This window comes from Triticum urartu, chromosome 5A (genome assembly GCF_056163025.1).
Source record: "Triticum urartu cultivar PI428250 chromosome 5A, HENAU_Tu73, whole genome shotgun sequence".
NCBI lineage: Eukaryota > Viridiplantae > Streptophyta > Magnoliopsida > Poales > Poaceae > Triticum > Triticum urartu.
In genome coordinates this window covers 311905837-311922948 of record NC_141877.1, presented here as the reverse complement: position 1 = coordinate 311922948, position 17112 = coordinate 311905837, and the positions used below count along the sequence as shown (strand labels likewise).

General features: G+C 50.9%; 1 pseudogene; it reads left to right on the top strand.

Moving 5' to 3' along the window:
* The first annotated feature begins 14460 nt into the window (after positions 1-14460).
* Positions 14461-16537, top strand: LOC147971193 (uncharacterized; annotated as a pseudogene).
* Positions 16538-17112: the final 575 nt, after the last annotated feature.

Sequence of the window (17112 nt, the reverse complement as noted above, 5' to 3'; positions counted from 1 at the left end):
CACACGCCAAGTAGCCAAAGAAGGGGTCTGATGCTGAAATATACTGGACTACAAGTGTTGCGTTGTTTCCACACGTTCCACAGAACACAAGTTGCCACCTCAAAGAAACAAGGGCCAGTAAAAGATTGTTTAGCCGAGCGGAACATGGCAGCCACATCATGACTTTGGGTCCAATTTATGCCAACCTGCCTCCAGCAGCGGCGAGCAAATGTACAGTTGAAGAATAGGTGCTCTCTGGTCTCTCTGCTGTTGCTTGCACACAAAACACAATTTAATCCCGAATCCTTGTGACAGTGTCTTCTATCCAACATGTCGCGGTATTGAGTCGGTCAACCAAGAACAGCCAAATAAACACCTTCAGTTTTGGCATGCAGCTTTTCCATATTTTCTTGAAAATAGATGGACACTCTAGACCGGCAAACATGAGCTTGTAGGTGCCAGCTGCAGTATACTGTCCTGTCCCTGGGGTACCTGAAAAAACCAGCAGTCCTGACCAGAACGAGCCTCCTGATCCATATTGAGCTCCAGGAGAAGCACCACCAGTTCTTGCAGTTCAACAAAAGCTTGCTCTGAGATAGGAATAGGAAAGTTCATCGCAAGTTCACGCAAATCCCTTGAACCCAAGAGCTCGGCCAACGAAACATCAGGATTAATTGCATGTGAGAACAGGCGTGGGAATTTATGGGCCGTTAGAGGGTCACACCAGTTATCTTTCCAAAACAACACTGATAGACCATTATGAGGAGAGCAGACCGAAATTCCAAAGAAAGAATGCATCAACGAACAGACGTCTCGCCACCAGAAGGACCCAACCATAGCACTAGCTTGTGGTGTGGTGTTTTGGTAATAAGCAAACTATGGCCTCTCGACTGAGTATGCAAAGACTTGCCAGAATAGTTTTGATTATTACACTCCACAAGTTAGTTAGCCAGCCCATCAGACACATGACCAGACAAACCTTAAGCCGAAAAGCCCCAAGGTAAGGTCGACCAAATCACCTTCACTAAGATTAATGCAAAATCAGTCTTTATTTCTTCAATATCATGCCCATGCATTTTCACCTTGAAGGAACAGCAATGTTGGTCGGAACTGGATGACATTGCGCCTACCTTGAACTCCAAATCTATAAAAGAATTGTCCATTACAGCAACAACCGACCTCTTTAGGCCTTGTGAATCAGCGATGGTTCCATCAAAGATCCGGATTTCTTCATTAAACCCACTGGCTAAACATCTGACGGACAAACTGAAACTGTTTTTCACTTCCAATATGAGAACCTCTACGGTCGCCTCAACTGCATGTAAAAGACGTGACAAAGTTATGTCAACTGAGCCACAATCGTCAGCAATGTGAAATTTGTATGGCCGATCCCATGAGCCTAAGGGGCCTATGAATGATGCACGACGAGCTCTACGTGGGGTCCATCGACCTGAGGCGCCTCAACTATGGGATCATCTCACTCATTCTGTCCATCGACCTGAGGCGCCTCAACTATGGGATCATCTCACTCATTCCCAAGGTGTCTGGGGCGTCGGACATTCGCCAGTTTCGTCCGATCACGGTCATTAATGTAATCTTTCGGATCTTGGCGAAAGGGTACGCCAATAGGGTGACCCTTCTTGCCGACCGCATTACTCACACCAACCAATCCGCCTTCATCCAAGGCCGATATATCCTGGATGTGGTGCTTGTCCTTCACGAAGTTCTGCATGAGGTCCGATCCAAACACCTCAAGGCAGTCTTTCTGAAGATTGACTTTCATAAGACCTACGACACTGTTAGCTGGCCCTTCCTTCGGGAAGTTCTGCTCTGGAAAGGCTTCGACGACCGTTGGATTTCCAAAGTGATGCAGATGGTCTCCCGCGGTCGCACGACTGTGAACACCAATGGGGAGGTTGGCCCTTACTTTCCCACTCTCTGTGGTGTGAGGCAAGGCGACCCATTCTCCCCATTCTTGTTCAATATGGTGGTGGACACGCTTGCTGCCATCCTCGATAAGGCGAAGGCCGCGGGCCATATTCAGGGGATCACTCCCCACTTGGCCGGTGGCGCCGAAATTTCCCTGCTCCAATATGCCGACGACACCATCATCATGGTCAAGGGCTCGGACGCAAACATCGCTAACCTGAAATTCCTCCTCCTCTGTTTCCAACAAATGTCTGGTCTCAAGATCAACTTCGACAAGAGTGATGTGATAGTATTGGGATACTCCCCGGCGGAGGCCCTCGTCATTGCCAACCGCCTCAACTGCCGTCTAGGCTCCTTCCCCACTACCTACTTGAGCACGCCCATTAGTGACTCTCGGCTTACTGTCGCGGACCTGTGCCCAACCGTGGCCAAGCTGCAGACTCGCATTGAGCCTTGGCAGGGGAGATGGCTGTCGAAGGCTGCTCAGACTATTCTCATCAACTCCTCACTCTCTAGCCTCCTCTTGTTCCTCATGAGCTTCTACAGCCTTCACGAGACTCTTCACCATGAGATCGCCAAAATCCCATCTCGGTTCTATTGGGCTGGCGATAACAATAAGCAGAAGTACCATATGGTTAGTTGGCCTGACATCTGCAAGCCTCGTGATCAAGGTGGCCTTGGTATCATGTGCTCTAAGCGCATGAATATTGCCCTCCTTTCCCGCTGGCTTTGGCGCATTTCACAAGGGCATGGCGGCCTCTGGTTAGACATCATCCGGAACAAGTACCTGCATGGGCAACCCCTAGCCTTCTGCAAAAGGTCTGGGGTTCCCCAGTTTTGGCAGTCAGTTATCCAACTGCTCCCCATCCTCCGCATTGGAACCTCCATCTCGGTGGGTTCGGGGACGACGACTTTGTTCTGGTCTGACCGTTGGGCGGGGGACTCCCCCTTCGCTGCTCGCTTCCCCGACCTCTTCTCCATTGCCGTCGACCCCTCGATCTCTGTAGAGAGGGCCCTTATTGACTTAGGGCGCCTCGCTAGGCCATTTGGGCCTCCGGAGGCGGCCGCGTGGCATATGAGTTGCTTGACTGCGTGGCCCTCCACGAACCGGTTGTGGATACTGGCCCGGATGAGGTGCGTGAAGGAAATATGCCCTAGAGGCAATAATAAAGTTATTATTTATTTCCTTATATCATGATAAAAGTTTATTATTCATGCTAGAATTGTATTAACCGGAAACATAATACATGTGTGAATACATAGACAAACAGAGTGTCACTAGTATGCCTCTACTTGACTAGCTCGTTAATCAAAGATGGTTATGTTTCCTAACCATGGACAAAGAGTTGTTATTTGATTAACGGGATCACATCATTAGTTGAATGATCTGATTGACATGACCCATTCCATTAGCTTAGCACCCGATCGTTTAGTATGTTGCTATTTCTTTCTTCATGACTTATACATGTTCCTATGACTATGAGATTATGCAACTCCCGTTTGCCAGAGGAACACTTTGTGTGCTACCAAACGTCACAACGTAACTGGGTGATTATAAAGGAGCTCTACAGGTGTCTCCAAAGGTACATGTTGGGTTGGCATATTTCGAGATTAGGATTTGTCACTCCGATTGTCGGAGAGGTATCTCTGGGCCCTCTCGGTAATGCACATCACTTAAGCCTTGCAAGCATTGCAACTAATGAGTTAGTTGCGGGATGATGTATTACAGAACGAGTAAAGAGACTTGCCGGTAACGAGATTGAACTAGGTATGGGATACCGACGATCGAATCTCGGGCAAGTAACATACCGATGACAAAGGGAACAACGTATGTTGTTATGCGGTCTGACCGATAAAAGATCTTTGTAGAATATGTAGGAGCCAATATGAGCATCCAGGTTCCGCTATTGTTTATTGACCGGAGACGTGTCTCGGTCATGTCTACATTGTTCTCGAACCCGTAGGGTCCGCACGCTTAAGGTTACGATGACAGTTATATTATGAGTTTATGCATTTTGATGTACCGAAGGTTGTTCGGAGTCCCGGATGTGATCACGGACATGACGAGGAGTCTCGAAATGGTCGAGACATAAAGATTGATATATTGGAAGCCTATGTTTGGATATCAGAAGTGTTCCGGGTGAAATCGGGATTTTACCGGAATACCGGGAGGTTACCGGAACCCCCCGGGAGGTATATGGGCCTTAGTGGGCCTTAGTGGAAGAAGAGAAGAGGCAGCCAGGGCTGGGCCGCGCGCCCCTCCACCCCTAGTCCGAATAGGACAAGGAGAGAGGGGGCCGGCGCCCCCCTCCTTCTCTCTCTCTCTCTTTTCCCACCCCACGAATCCTATTCCAACTAGGAAAGGGGGGACTCCTACTCCCAGAGGGAGTAGGACTCCTCCTGGCGCGCCTCTCCTGGCCGGCCGGCCCCCCTCCCTTGAACCTTTATATACGGAGGTAGGGGCACCCCCTAGAGACACAATTTGATCCACGTGATCATATTCTTAGCCGTGTGCGGTGCCTCCTTCCACCATAGCCCTCGATAATATTGTAGCGGTGCTTAGGCGAAGCCCTGCGACGGTAGTACATCAAGATCGTCACCACGCCGTCGTGCTGACGGAACTCTTCCCCGACACTTTGCTGGATCGGAGTCCGGGGATCATCATCGAGCTGAACGTGTGCTAGAACTCGGAGGTGCCGTAGTTTCGGTGCTTGATCGGTCGGGCCGTGGAGACGTACGACTACATCAACCCAGTTAACGCTTCCGTTGTCGATCTACAAGGGTACGTAGATCACACTCTCCCCCTCTCGTTGCTATGCATCACCATGATCTTGCGTGTGCGTAGGAAATTTTTTGAAATTACTACGAAACCCAACAGTGGCATCCGAGCCTAGGTTTTATATGTCGATGTTATATGCACGAGTAGAACACAAGTGAGTTGTGGGCGATATAAGTCATACTGCTTACCAGCATGTCATACTTTGGTTCGGCGGTATTGTTGGACGAAGCGGCCCGGACCGACATTACGCGTACGCTTACGCGAGACCGGTTCTCCCGACGTGCTTTGCACATAGGTGGCTTGCGGGTGACAGTTTCTCCAACTTTAGTTGAACCAAGTGTGGCTACGCCCGGTCCTTGTGAAGGTTAAAACAGCACCAACTTGACAAACTATCGTTGTGGTTTTGATGCGTAGGTAAGATTGGTTCTTGCTTAAGCCCGTAGCAGCCACGTAAAACTTGCAACAACAAAGTAGAGGACGTCTAACTTGTTTTTGCAGGGCATGTTGTGATGTGATATGGTCAAGACATGATGCTAAATTTTATTGTATGAGATGATCATGTTTTGTAACCGAGTTATCGGCAACTGGCAGGAGCCATATGGTTGTCGCTTTATTGTATGCAATGCAATCGCGCTGTAATGCTTTACTTTATCACTAAGCGGTAGCGATAGTCGCGGAAGCATAAGATTGGCGAGACAACAACGATGCTACGATGGAGATCAAGGTGTCGCGCCGGTGACGATGGTGATCATGACGGTGCTTCGGAGATGGAGATCACAAGCACAAGATGATGATGGCCATATCATATCACTTATATTGATTGCATGTGATGTTTATCTTTTATGCATCTTATCTTGCTTTGATTGATGGTAGCATTATAAGATGATCTCTCACTAAATTATCAAGAAGTGTTCTCCCTGAGTATGCACCGTTGCGAAAGTTCTTCGTGCTGAGACACCACGTGATGATCGGGTGTGATAGGCTCTACATTCAAATACAACGGGTGCAAAACAGTTGCACACGCGGAATACTCAGGTTATACTTGACGAGCCAAGCATATACAGATATGGCCTCGGAACACGGAGACCGAAAGGTCGAGCGTGAATCATATAGTAGATATGATCAACATAGTGATGTTCACCAATGAAACTACTCTATCTCACGTGATGATCGGACATGGTTTAGTTGATTTGGATCACGTAATCACTTAGAGGATTAGAGGGATGTCTATCTAAGTGGGAGTTCTTTAAGTAATATGATTAATTGAACCTAAATTTATCATGAACTTAGTACCTGATAGTATCTTGCTTGTTTATGTATGATTGTAGATAAATGGGCCGTGCTGTTGTTCCGTTGAATTTTAATGCGTTCCTAGAGAAAGCAAAGTTGAAAGATGATGGTAGCAATTACATGGACTGGGTCCGTAACTTGAGGATTATCCTCATTGCTGCACAGAAGAATTACGTCCTGGAAGCACCGCTGGGTGCCAGGCCTGCTGCTGGAGCAACACCAGATGTTGTGAACGTCTGGCAGAGCAAAGCTGATGACTACTCGATAGTTCAGTGTGCCATGCTTTACGGCTTAGAACCGGGACTTCAACGACGTTTTGAACGTCATGGAGCATATGAGATGTTCCAGGAGTTGAAGTTAATATTTCAAGCAAATGCCCGGATTGAGAGATATGAAGTCTCCAATAAGTTCTATAGCTGCAAGATGGAGGAGAACAGTTCTGTCAGTGAGCATATACTCAAAATGTTTGGGTATCATAATCACTTGATTCAAATGGGAGTTAATCTTCCAGATGATTGCGTCATTGACAGAATTCTCCAATCACTGCCACCAAGCTACAAGAGCTTCGTGATGAACTATAATATGCAAGGGATGAATAAGACTATTCCCGAGCTCTTCGCAATGCTGAAAGCTGCGGAGGTAGAAATCAAAAAGGAGCATCAAGTGTTGATGGTCAACAAGACCACTAGTTTCAAGAAAAATGGCAAAGGGAAGAAGAAAGGGAACTTCAAGAAGAACAGCAAGCAAGTTGCTGCTCAAGAGAAGAAACCCAAGTCTGGACCTAAGCCTGAAACTGAGTGCTTCTACTGCAAGCAGACTGGTCACTGGAAGCGGAACTGCCCCAAGTATTTGGCGGATAAGAAGGATGGCAAGGTGAACAAAGGTATATGTGATATACATGTTATTGATGTGTACCTTACTAATGCTCGCAGTAGCACCTGGGTATTTGATACTGGTTCTGTTGCTAATATTTGCAACTCGAAACAGGGACTACGAATTAAGCGAAGATTGGCTAAGGACGAGGTGACGATGCGCGTGGGAAACGGTTCCAAAGTCGATGTGATCGCGGTCGGCACGCTACCTCTACATCTAACTTCGGGATTAATATTAGACCTAAATAATTGTTATTTGGTGCCAGCGTTAAGCATGAACATTATATCTGGATCTTGTTTGATGCGAGACGGTTATTCATTTAAATCAGAGAATAATGGTTGTTCTATTTATATGAGTAATATCTTTTATGGTCATGCACCCTTGAAGAGTGGTCTATTCTTATTGAATCTCGATAGTAGTAACACACATATTCATAATGTTGAAACCAAAAGGTGCAGAGTTGATAATGATAGTGCAACTTATTTGTGGCACTGCCGTTTAGGTCATATCAGTGTAAAGCGCATGAAGAAACTCCATACTGATGGACTTTTGGAACCACTTGATTATGAATCACTTGGTACTTGCGAACCGTGCCTCATGGGCAAGATGACTAAAACACCGTTCTCCGGTACTATGGAGAGAGCAACAGATTTATTGGAAATCATACATACAGATGTATGTGGTCCGATGAATATTGAGGCTCGTGGCGGATATGGTTTTTTTCTCACCTTCACAGATGACTTAAGCAGATATGGGTATATCTACTTAAGGAAACATAAGTCTGAAACGTTTGAAAAGTTCAAAGAATTTCAGAGTGAAGTTGAAAATCATCGTAACAAGAAAATAAAGTTTCTACGATATGATCATGGAGGAGAATATTTGAGTTACGAGTTTGGTGTACATTTGAAACAACGCGGAATAGTTTCGCAACTCACGCCACCCGGAACACCACAGCGTAATGGTGTGTCCGAACGTCGTAATCGTACTTTACTAGATATGGTGCGATCTATGATGTCTCTTACTGATTTACCGCTATTGTTTTGGGGTTATGCTTTGGAGACGGCCGCATTCACGTTAAATAGGGCACCATCAAAATCCGTTGAGACGACGCCTTATGAACTATGGTTTGGCAAGAAACCAAAGTTGTCGTTTCTGAAAGTTTGGGGCTGCGATGCTTATGTGAAAAAGCTTCAACCTGATAAGCTCGAACCCAAATCCGAGAAATGTGTCTTCATAGGATATCCAAAGGAGACTATTGGATACACCTTCTATCACAGATCCGAAGGCAAGACTTTTGTTGCTAAGTTCGGAAACTTTCTGGAGAAGGAGTTTATCTCGAAAGAAGTGAGTGGGAGGAAAGTAGAACTTGACGAGGTAACTGTACCTGCTCCCTTATTGGAAAGTAGTGCATCACAGAAAACTGTTTCTGTGACACCTACACCAATTAGTGAGGAAGCTAATGATAATGATCATGAAACTTCAGAACAAGATACTACTGAACCTCGTAGATCAACCAGAGTGAGATCCGCACCATAGTGGTACAGTAATCCTGTTCTGGAAGTCATGCTACTAGATCATGATGAACCTACGAACTATGAAGAAGCGATGGTGAGCCCAGATTCCACAAAATGGCTTGAAGCCATGAAATCTGAGATGGGATCCATGTATGAGAACAAAGTGTGGACTTTGGTTGACTTGCCCAATGATCGGCAAGCAATTGAGAATAAATGGATCTTCAAGAAGAAGACTGACGCTGACGGTAATATTACTGTCTACAAAGCTTGACTTGTCGCAAAAGGGTTTTGGCAAGTTCAAGGGGTTGACTACGATGAGACCTTCTCACCCGTAGCGATGCTTAAGTCTGTCCGAATCATGTTAGCAATTGCCGCATTTTATGAGTATGAAATTTGGCAGATGGATGTCAAAACTGCATTCCTGAATGGATTTCTGGAAGAAGAGTTGTATATGATGCAACCGGAAGGTTTTGTCGATCCAAAGGGAGCTAACAAAGTGTGCAAGCTCCAGCGATCCATTTATGGACTGGTGCAAGCCTCTCGGAGTTGGAATAAACGCTTTGATAGTGTGATCAAAGCATTTGGTTTTATACAGACTTTTGGAGAAGCCTGTATTTACAAGAAAGTGAGTGGGAGCTCTATAGCATTTCTGATATTATATGTGGATGACATATTACTGATTGGAAATGATGTAGAATTTCTGGATAGCATAAAGGGATACTTGAATAAGAGTTTTTCAATGAAAGACCTCGGTGAAGCTGCTTACATATTAGGCATAAAGATCTATAGAGATAGATCAAGACGTTTAATTGGACTTTCACAAAGCACATACCTTGACAAGATTTTGAAGAAGTTCAAAATGGATCAAGCAAAGAAAGGGTTCTTGCCTGTGTTACAAGGTGTGAAGTTAAGTCAGACTCAATGCCCAACCACTGCAGAAGATAGAGAGAAAATGAAAGATGTTCCCTATGCTTCAGCCATAGGCTCTATCATGTATGCAATGCTGTGTACCAGACCTGATGTGTGCCTTGCTATAAGTATAGCAGGGAGGTACCAAAGTAATCCAGGAGTGGATCACTGGATAGCGGTCAAGAACATCCTGAAGTACCTGAAAAGGACTAAGGATATGTTTCTCGTATATGGAGGTGACAAAGAGCTAATCGTAAACGGTTACGTTGATGCAAGCTTTGACACTGATCCGGACGATTCTAAATCGCAAACCGGATACGTGTTTACATTAAACGGTGGAGCTGTCAGTTGGTGCTGTTCTAAATAGAGCGTCGTGGCGGGATCTACGTGTGAAGCGGAATACATAGCTGCTTCGGAAGCAGCAAATGAAGGAGTCTGGATGAAGGAGTTCATATCCGATCTAGGTGTCATACCTAGTGCATCGGGTCCAATGAAAATCTTTTGTGACAATACTGGTGCAATTGCCTTGGCAAAGGAATCCAGATTTCACAATAGAACCAAGCCCATCAAGAGACGCTTCAATTCCATCCAGGATCTAGTCCAGGTGGGAGACATAGAGATTTGCAAGATACATACGGATCTGAATGTTGCAGACCCGTTGACTAAGCCTCTTCCACGAGCAAAACATGATCAACACCAAGGCTCCATGGGTGTTAGAATCATTACTGTGTAATCTAGATTATTGACTCTAGTGCAAGTGGGAGACTGAAGGAAATATGCCCTAGAGGAAATAATAAAGTTATTATTTATTTCTTTATATCATGATAAAAGTTTATTATTCATGCTAGAATTGTATTAACCGGAAACATAATACATGTGTGAATACATAGACAAACAGAGTGTCACTAGTATGCCTCTACTTGACTAGCTCGTTAATCAAAGATGGTTATGTTTCCTAACCATGGACAAAGAGTTGTTATTTGATTAACGGGATCACATCATTAGTTGAATGATCTGATTGACATGACCCATTCCATTAGCTTAGCACCCGATCGTTTAGTATGTTGCTATTGCTTTCTTCATGACTTATACATGTTCCTATGACTATGAGATTATGCAACTCCCGTTTGCCAGAGGAACATTTTGTGTGCTACCAAACGTCACAACGTAACTGGGTGATTATAAAGGAGCTCCACAGGTGTCTCCAAAGGTACATGTTGGGTTGGCATATTTCGAGATTAGGATTTGTCACTCCGATTGTCGGAGAGGTATCTCTAGGCCCTCTCGGTAATGCACATCACTTAAGCCTTGCAAGCATTGCAACTAATGAGTTAGTTGCGGGATGATGTATTACAGAACGAGTAAAGAGACTTGCCGGTAACGAGATTGAACTAGGTATGGGATACCGACGATCGAATCTCGGGCAAGTAACATACCGATGACAAAGGGAACAACGTATGTTGTTATGCGGTCTGACCGATAAAAGATCTTCATAGAATATGTAGGAGCCAATATGAGCATCCAGGTTCCGCTATTGTTTATTGACCGGAGACGTGTCTCGGTCATGTCTACATTGTTCTCGAACCCGTAGGGTCCGCACGCTTAAGGTTACGATGACAGTTATATTACGAGTTTATGCATTTTGATGTACCGAAGGTTGTTCGGAGTCCCGGATGTGATCACGGACATGACGAGGAGTCTCGAAATGGTCGAGACATAAAGATTGATATATTGGAAGCCTATGTTTGGATATCGGAAGTGTTTCGGGTGAAATCGGGATTTTACCGGAATACCGGGAGGTATATGGGCCTTAGTGGAAGAAGAGAAGAGGCAGCCAGGGCTGGGCCGCGCGCCCCTCCACCCCTAGTCCGAATAGGACAAGGAGAGAGGGGGCCGGCGCCCCCCTCCTTTTCTCTCTCTCTCTTTTCCCACCCCACGAATCCTATTCCAATTAGGAAAGGGGGGAGTCCTACTCCCAGAGGGAGTAGGACTCCTCCTGGCGCGCCTCTCCTGGCCGGCCGGCCCCCCTCCCTTGAACCTTTATATACGGAGGTAGGGGCACCCCCTAGAGACACAAGTTGATCCACGTGATCATATTCTTAGCCGTGTGCGGTGCCCCCTTCCACCATAGCCCTCGATAATATTGTAGCGGTGCTTAGGCGAAGCCCTGCGACGGTAGTACATCAAGATCTTCACCACGCCGTCGTGCTGACGGAACTCTTCCCCGACACTTTGCTGGATCGGAGTACGGGGATCGTCATCGAGCTGAACGTGTGCTAGAACTCGGAGGTGCCGTAGTTTCGGTGCTTGATCGGTCGGGCCGTGGAGACGTACGACTACATCAACCCAGTTAACGCTTCCGTTGTCGATCTACAAGGGTACGTAGATCACACTCTCCCCCTCTCGTTTCTATGCATCACCATGATCTTGCGTGTGCGTAGGAATTTTTTTGAAATTACTACGAAACCCAACAGTGCGGTGGCGCCTTGAGCCCTCTAGCCAATTCTCCACCAAGTCCCTTTATCTGGTCATTGCCCCCTCCTTCCCCCCCCCCTCTCGGCGGTGTGGGCCATCCGCTTGCCATTGAAAATTCAGATTTTCATGTGGTAATGGATCCGTGGTGGGCTCCCGTCTGGGGTGGAGGTTCGCAAGCGCAATGGCCCTGCGACTGGCCTCTGCCCGCTGTGTGGGATTCCAGAAGACTCCAATCACATCTTCTTCTCCTGTGTGTCCGCACAATTCGTTTGGAGCTGCTTTAGACAAGTGGTGGGAGGGGATTGGTGCCACACCAACTTCCCTGACCTCTTTGCCGAACTCCAGAACTCCCCCCTGCCCTCTCGCCACATTAGGTGGCTCGAGATTGGGGCACTCACATGGACCCTCTGGACCATCCGCAATAGGATCGTGATTTAGCGCATCCCTCTCCGACGTGCCACTGACGCTCTCTTCAAACTGTCTAATTTCTTGCAGCTCTAGCGGCCGCTTAGCCGCCCTCAGGATCAGGACGCCATTACCACCTTCATCGCCGACCTCCGCTCGAGGGCCGTCCGCTTATCGCCGCCGCTCCCTCTGCTTCCTCCAAAGCCTGATTAGATGCTGGGCGTTGTCATCGACGGCTGCGGCCGCCTTTTCTTTTTTGTGTTTTGGGCTTGTTGAGCTGTGCCCTGAGCAGAACCTTTGTACTTTTGTTATGTCTCTCGGGTGTGTGTGTGTGTGTGTGTGCTGAACTAGTCCGTGTATGTGTGCTCTTGGCGGTTTGCTTTATTTATAAAGCGGGGCAAAAGCCTTTTTTGGTAATGATGCACCATCAATCGGCTGTAGGTCATCTTTTTCTTGTTCACCTGACTTGATCTTCATGTCATATTCAAGTAGAGCATGATCTGCCATATCTATCCCTCGCTTGCGGCCAATCATGTTGATGAGAGAACCCTACAAAATGATTTTATTTAGTAGCTCTTTATAGAAAAGTGAGAAATGTCTAAAGCTAAATACTTCTGTTACGATGTTTCACTTGTAACAAAATTTGATTGAAAGAAGTTTTTAATAATTGATAACCAAGATATTTGTCACATTTCAAACAAGACAGTTATGAGCTGCATAATGGTGATAAGGAAAATTGGTCCCCCAAATTTATTTGACTCTGTTTCAAACCCTCAAAATATACACAATTGTACATAAGCATGTGTGTAATAAAAAGACAAAAGAAAATGACTTGTACTGATGGATTCATTAATGATACTCCCTCGGACCAGGCTTATAAGGCCCAACGCATATTTCGAGATTTAGTTTGACCATCAATGAGACCAATAATATATATGTATGCCACAGAAGGTATAACACTGAATTTGTATTTCAAAGAAATTTCCAACGTCATAATTTTTATGCCATATATCTCATTATTATTGTTTAATTGATGGCCAAAGTAAATCTCAAAATACATATTAGACCTTGTAAACCCAAACAAAGGGGGTATGCATCCTCGTATGTCTGTAAACAAAAGGATATCAATTTCCTGGTGTGCTAAGAATCAGCCAAGAATCCAAAACTATTCAATTTGGATTTGTTTGGGATGTGATACTCCCTTAATTTCATAATTCAAATCTGTTCTCAAACTAAATCATGATTTCATAATATAGTATTGGCTTGTATGATCATAGCGAGAGTTGAGATGGCTCCCGCTTGCTCTGGCGATGGCGACCCGCTCCCCCCGCGCTGGTTGTCGCCCCCGCCGCCTCCCCTAGCTCCGGGGACGCCCCGGCGACCATGCCCCCTCCCGCTCCGCCGGTGCCGTGTGCTGCGCTAGGGCCGCTGCCCCCTTCACGCGCCCCCACCCCTGCCCCCCGTGTCCGTTGGGCGGACCTCGCTGACGAGGAGCCGCTGCCCTCTCCTATTGGCCGCCCCTCTCCCCATCCTGCCACTCCCCGTCGCTCTGCTTAGCCCCCCGCGTGTGGGGTTCTGCCGCCGGCTTGCGGCTGCTGCGGGTGCCGACGCCGCCCTCGAGCTCGTCTCGGGCGAGTGGGATGCAAGGTGTGGCCTTGCAGGTGGGAGGGGCGCGCCGCCGGCGGTTGCGGTCCTGGGGGGTTGTTGGCCGCTCCGACCAGGGCTACGCCCGCTCGTCGTGGCGCCGGCCGGTGGGTAGCGGGTGTCCGGTAATGTCCCCGGCTCTGCCGGCGGCTCGCCGTAACCTGTCCTCCACGGCACCGTTTGTTCACCCCTCGCCCTTCCGTCCGTTCATAGCTGCCTTCGGGTCCTCCTCGCTCCGCGTTCGAGCTCCCCTTCCCCTGCGACGACCCTGGCTGGCCATCTCCGGCGGCTCATCGGCAGCGTCGGCGGCGAAGCCTGCACCATGGGGGAAAACCCTACAGGTCGCGGCTCCCCACCGCTCGTTGGACCGTGCCTCGCCTGCGAGGGGCCTCCTGGGCCACGGCCCGACCCATCTGCTGCTTCCCCCTGCTGGGCCTGCGTCGCCCCGGTTGGGCCAGCAGGCCGGTCTTCGGCCGCCTTCGTGCCCTAGGCCCGGGACACCGGTAGCCTCGATCTGGCTACCGGGTGGCCTCCCGTCCGCCTCCCTCGACCCTGTTCGCGCCTCCCCTGCAACTCTGTCGGACACCTCGCCCTCCCCTCCCTCCCGACCAACCTCTGTTGCCGCCCCTCCCTCGCCGCGGCAGGCTATGCCTCGCGAGTGGTATGACGGCGCGGCTCGGCCCAAGCGCCGCGACGAGGGTCGGCGTGAGGCATCCCGTCCCTCTCCCGATGCCCTCCACCGGGAAGAAGAGCTCCGACGTGAGCTGCGGGAACTCCGCGAGGGCCGCCGTGATGATCGCTGCTCCCCGGCCCGCCGCGACGCCCGGGGCCGACCCCGCTCCCTCGCTCGACGACTTCTGGGGACTTGAGGTCCCATCGGCGCTCGCCGTCCCCGGCCCCGTGATGTGGTCGTAGCCCCTTCCCGTCTCGGGCAGTGCGCCCCCCCATCTCCCCGCGTCCAAGCTCCAACGTCCGCCCCCGCTGCTCGGTAGTACGTGCTGCCCCATGCCACCGGCCCCTCAGCTCCTGCCTCTGCGGCCATCCCGGGCAGTGCCCCTTCCCGCTGCCGCCAAGGCCCCGCCAAGAAGAAGAAGCGTCGCGGCCAGGGCCGTGGCAACCCGGCCACACTCCCCCCGTCTGCCCCGGGCACCTCCTCCGCCCCGGGCCTCGTCTCCAACCTTCCCCGCCCCCCTTGCTTCAATTGCGGGGTGGCGGGCCACTCGGAAGTCAACTGCGTCAACCCCCAGTGCTGCTACCTCTGCAAGGACCCCGGGCATCCCGCCCTCCTGTCCCGGATCGACCGGTGACGTCGGAGCTCATGATGTACGGCCACGGTATCGAGGGGATGGACTTCTTCCACCTCGAGGTCCCCGACCTCCCACCTCCCACCCCCTCCCTTCAGGCGGTCGTCACTGTGGTCAACGGGGTGGCCTCTCCGGAGCTAATTGAGGCTGAGCTCAACCACCTCTACCGTCGCCAGTGGGACTGGGTGGTCACTCCTACCACCGGTCACATCTTCATCGTGGTCTTCCCCGACACCGTGAGCTACGGCTACGCCACTCGTAGTGGCCAGATGACCCTCGCCCTCAACCAGCTCGTCGTCGACATCACCGAGCCGGTCCTCGACGCCAAGGTTGTGGCCGTCCTGGATACCGCCTAGATTCTCGTGGCCGGTCTTCCCAACATCGTCCGGTCTGAGCTCATCATCCGCCAGATGTCCAGGATTCTGGGCAAGGTGGTGGTGGTAGACGAGCTCTCCCTCCGCAAGGAGGAGGAGGTCCGGGTCAAGGTCAAGTGCTTAGACTCCTCCAAGCTCCGTGTCACCGTTCGCGTGTTCTTCAACGACGAGGGCTTCGACCTCTGGATCGCCCCCGAGCCTCCCAACCACGTCGGCCGTCCCCGCTTCGTCGAGGATGGCCTTCCCGATGACAACCCGGGGGCCGACGGGGACTACCACGGCTGCCACCGCCCTCGCTCCCGCCGATCGGAGGAAGAGGGGGCATCGGATGACTCGCACTCCCGTTCGCAGTCCCGCTCTCCTTCGCCTTCGGCCGCCGGTCGGCATGGGCGCCAGGCCGCTCCGGGCCTGCTCCTCGATGCTCCTTCCAGCCTGGTGGCCGAGTCTTCGGAGGCCAGTGACACCTCCAGTGTGGGCCTAGTCGTCTGCCCTGCCTCATCCCCGCACTCCCCCGCTCCCTCTGCTCCCGTCGGGCCGATCCTGGAGACGGTGCTCCCCTGCCGCGTCGCTGGCCCCCGACCCGCCCTCTCCGGTCTCCGCGGGGGTGGCGGCCACCCCGGCTTCCTCCCCTGGCGCTTCGCTCACAGCCGCCCCGATGGGCCCTCTCCGCGCCCCTCCACCGACGGCAAGCCTCGATGCCGTTGTGACGGACCCGGCTGTGGCCTTTCCGCCTACGGTTCCCCCCGTGGCCGTCCTGCCTCCACCGGTCGCGATCCCGCCATTGCCCCCGATGCCTCTGGCGGACCGGGCTCCGCTTGTCGACGCCCCTGCTCCACCCCCGACGCGCTCGACTCCGACTCCGACTCCGACTCCGATGCTCCTCGGCTGCGCTGGGCCAGCTCTCCTGCTCCCCCTCGCGTCGGACCCCGGCACGGATGGGGAGACCCGGGTGACCACCCCCTTGGCCGCCCAGCCTCCCCCTCCACGGGCCGCGGCCTACTCCCGCCGCGGCCGGTCTGCTTCCTCTCCGGTGACAGCCTCCCACCGGAGCGCTCGGCTTGATGTTGCTTGCCCCGAGGGCAGCCCGGCGCTGCCCATCCACGAGCGGGTGGAGCTCTAGGCGGCTGCCCGGAACCTGGAGCCAGGTACGCCTGCAGCCCCCCCCCTCGGCATCTACTTGTTCCTTCTCTGCTCTTGGGTCGGTTCCACTTGGTCACCTTGCGAAGATCGCGGCTGACTCCGCGATCATCTTCAGCGGGAGGTTTCCCCCCTAGTCCAGATCGAGGCCATTAGGGCCCGCGAGATTCTCGACGGTAGGCTCGCGGAGGCCCGAGCAGCTCTGCTCTCGCCTCCCGCCCCGTCGATCGCTTTGGAGGATGCCATCCCGCCCCCTCCTCGAAGGGCCGGTGGCATCCTTCCCCTAACCACTGCCGAGCTTTGTGGTCGTACCCGTTCTCGGACGGCCGCTCTCCGCTCCCAAAGCGCATCCCGTGTCCTGGGGTCAAGCAGCCCCTCAATGGATGCATAATGCGTGCCCTCTTCTGGAACATCCGCGGTTTCGGCCATGATGGCCGCCGCCAACTCATTGAGTACATGCGAGATGAACACATTGACATTGTCACCATCCAAGAAACCAT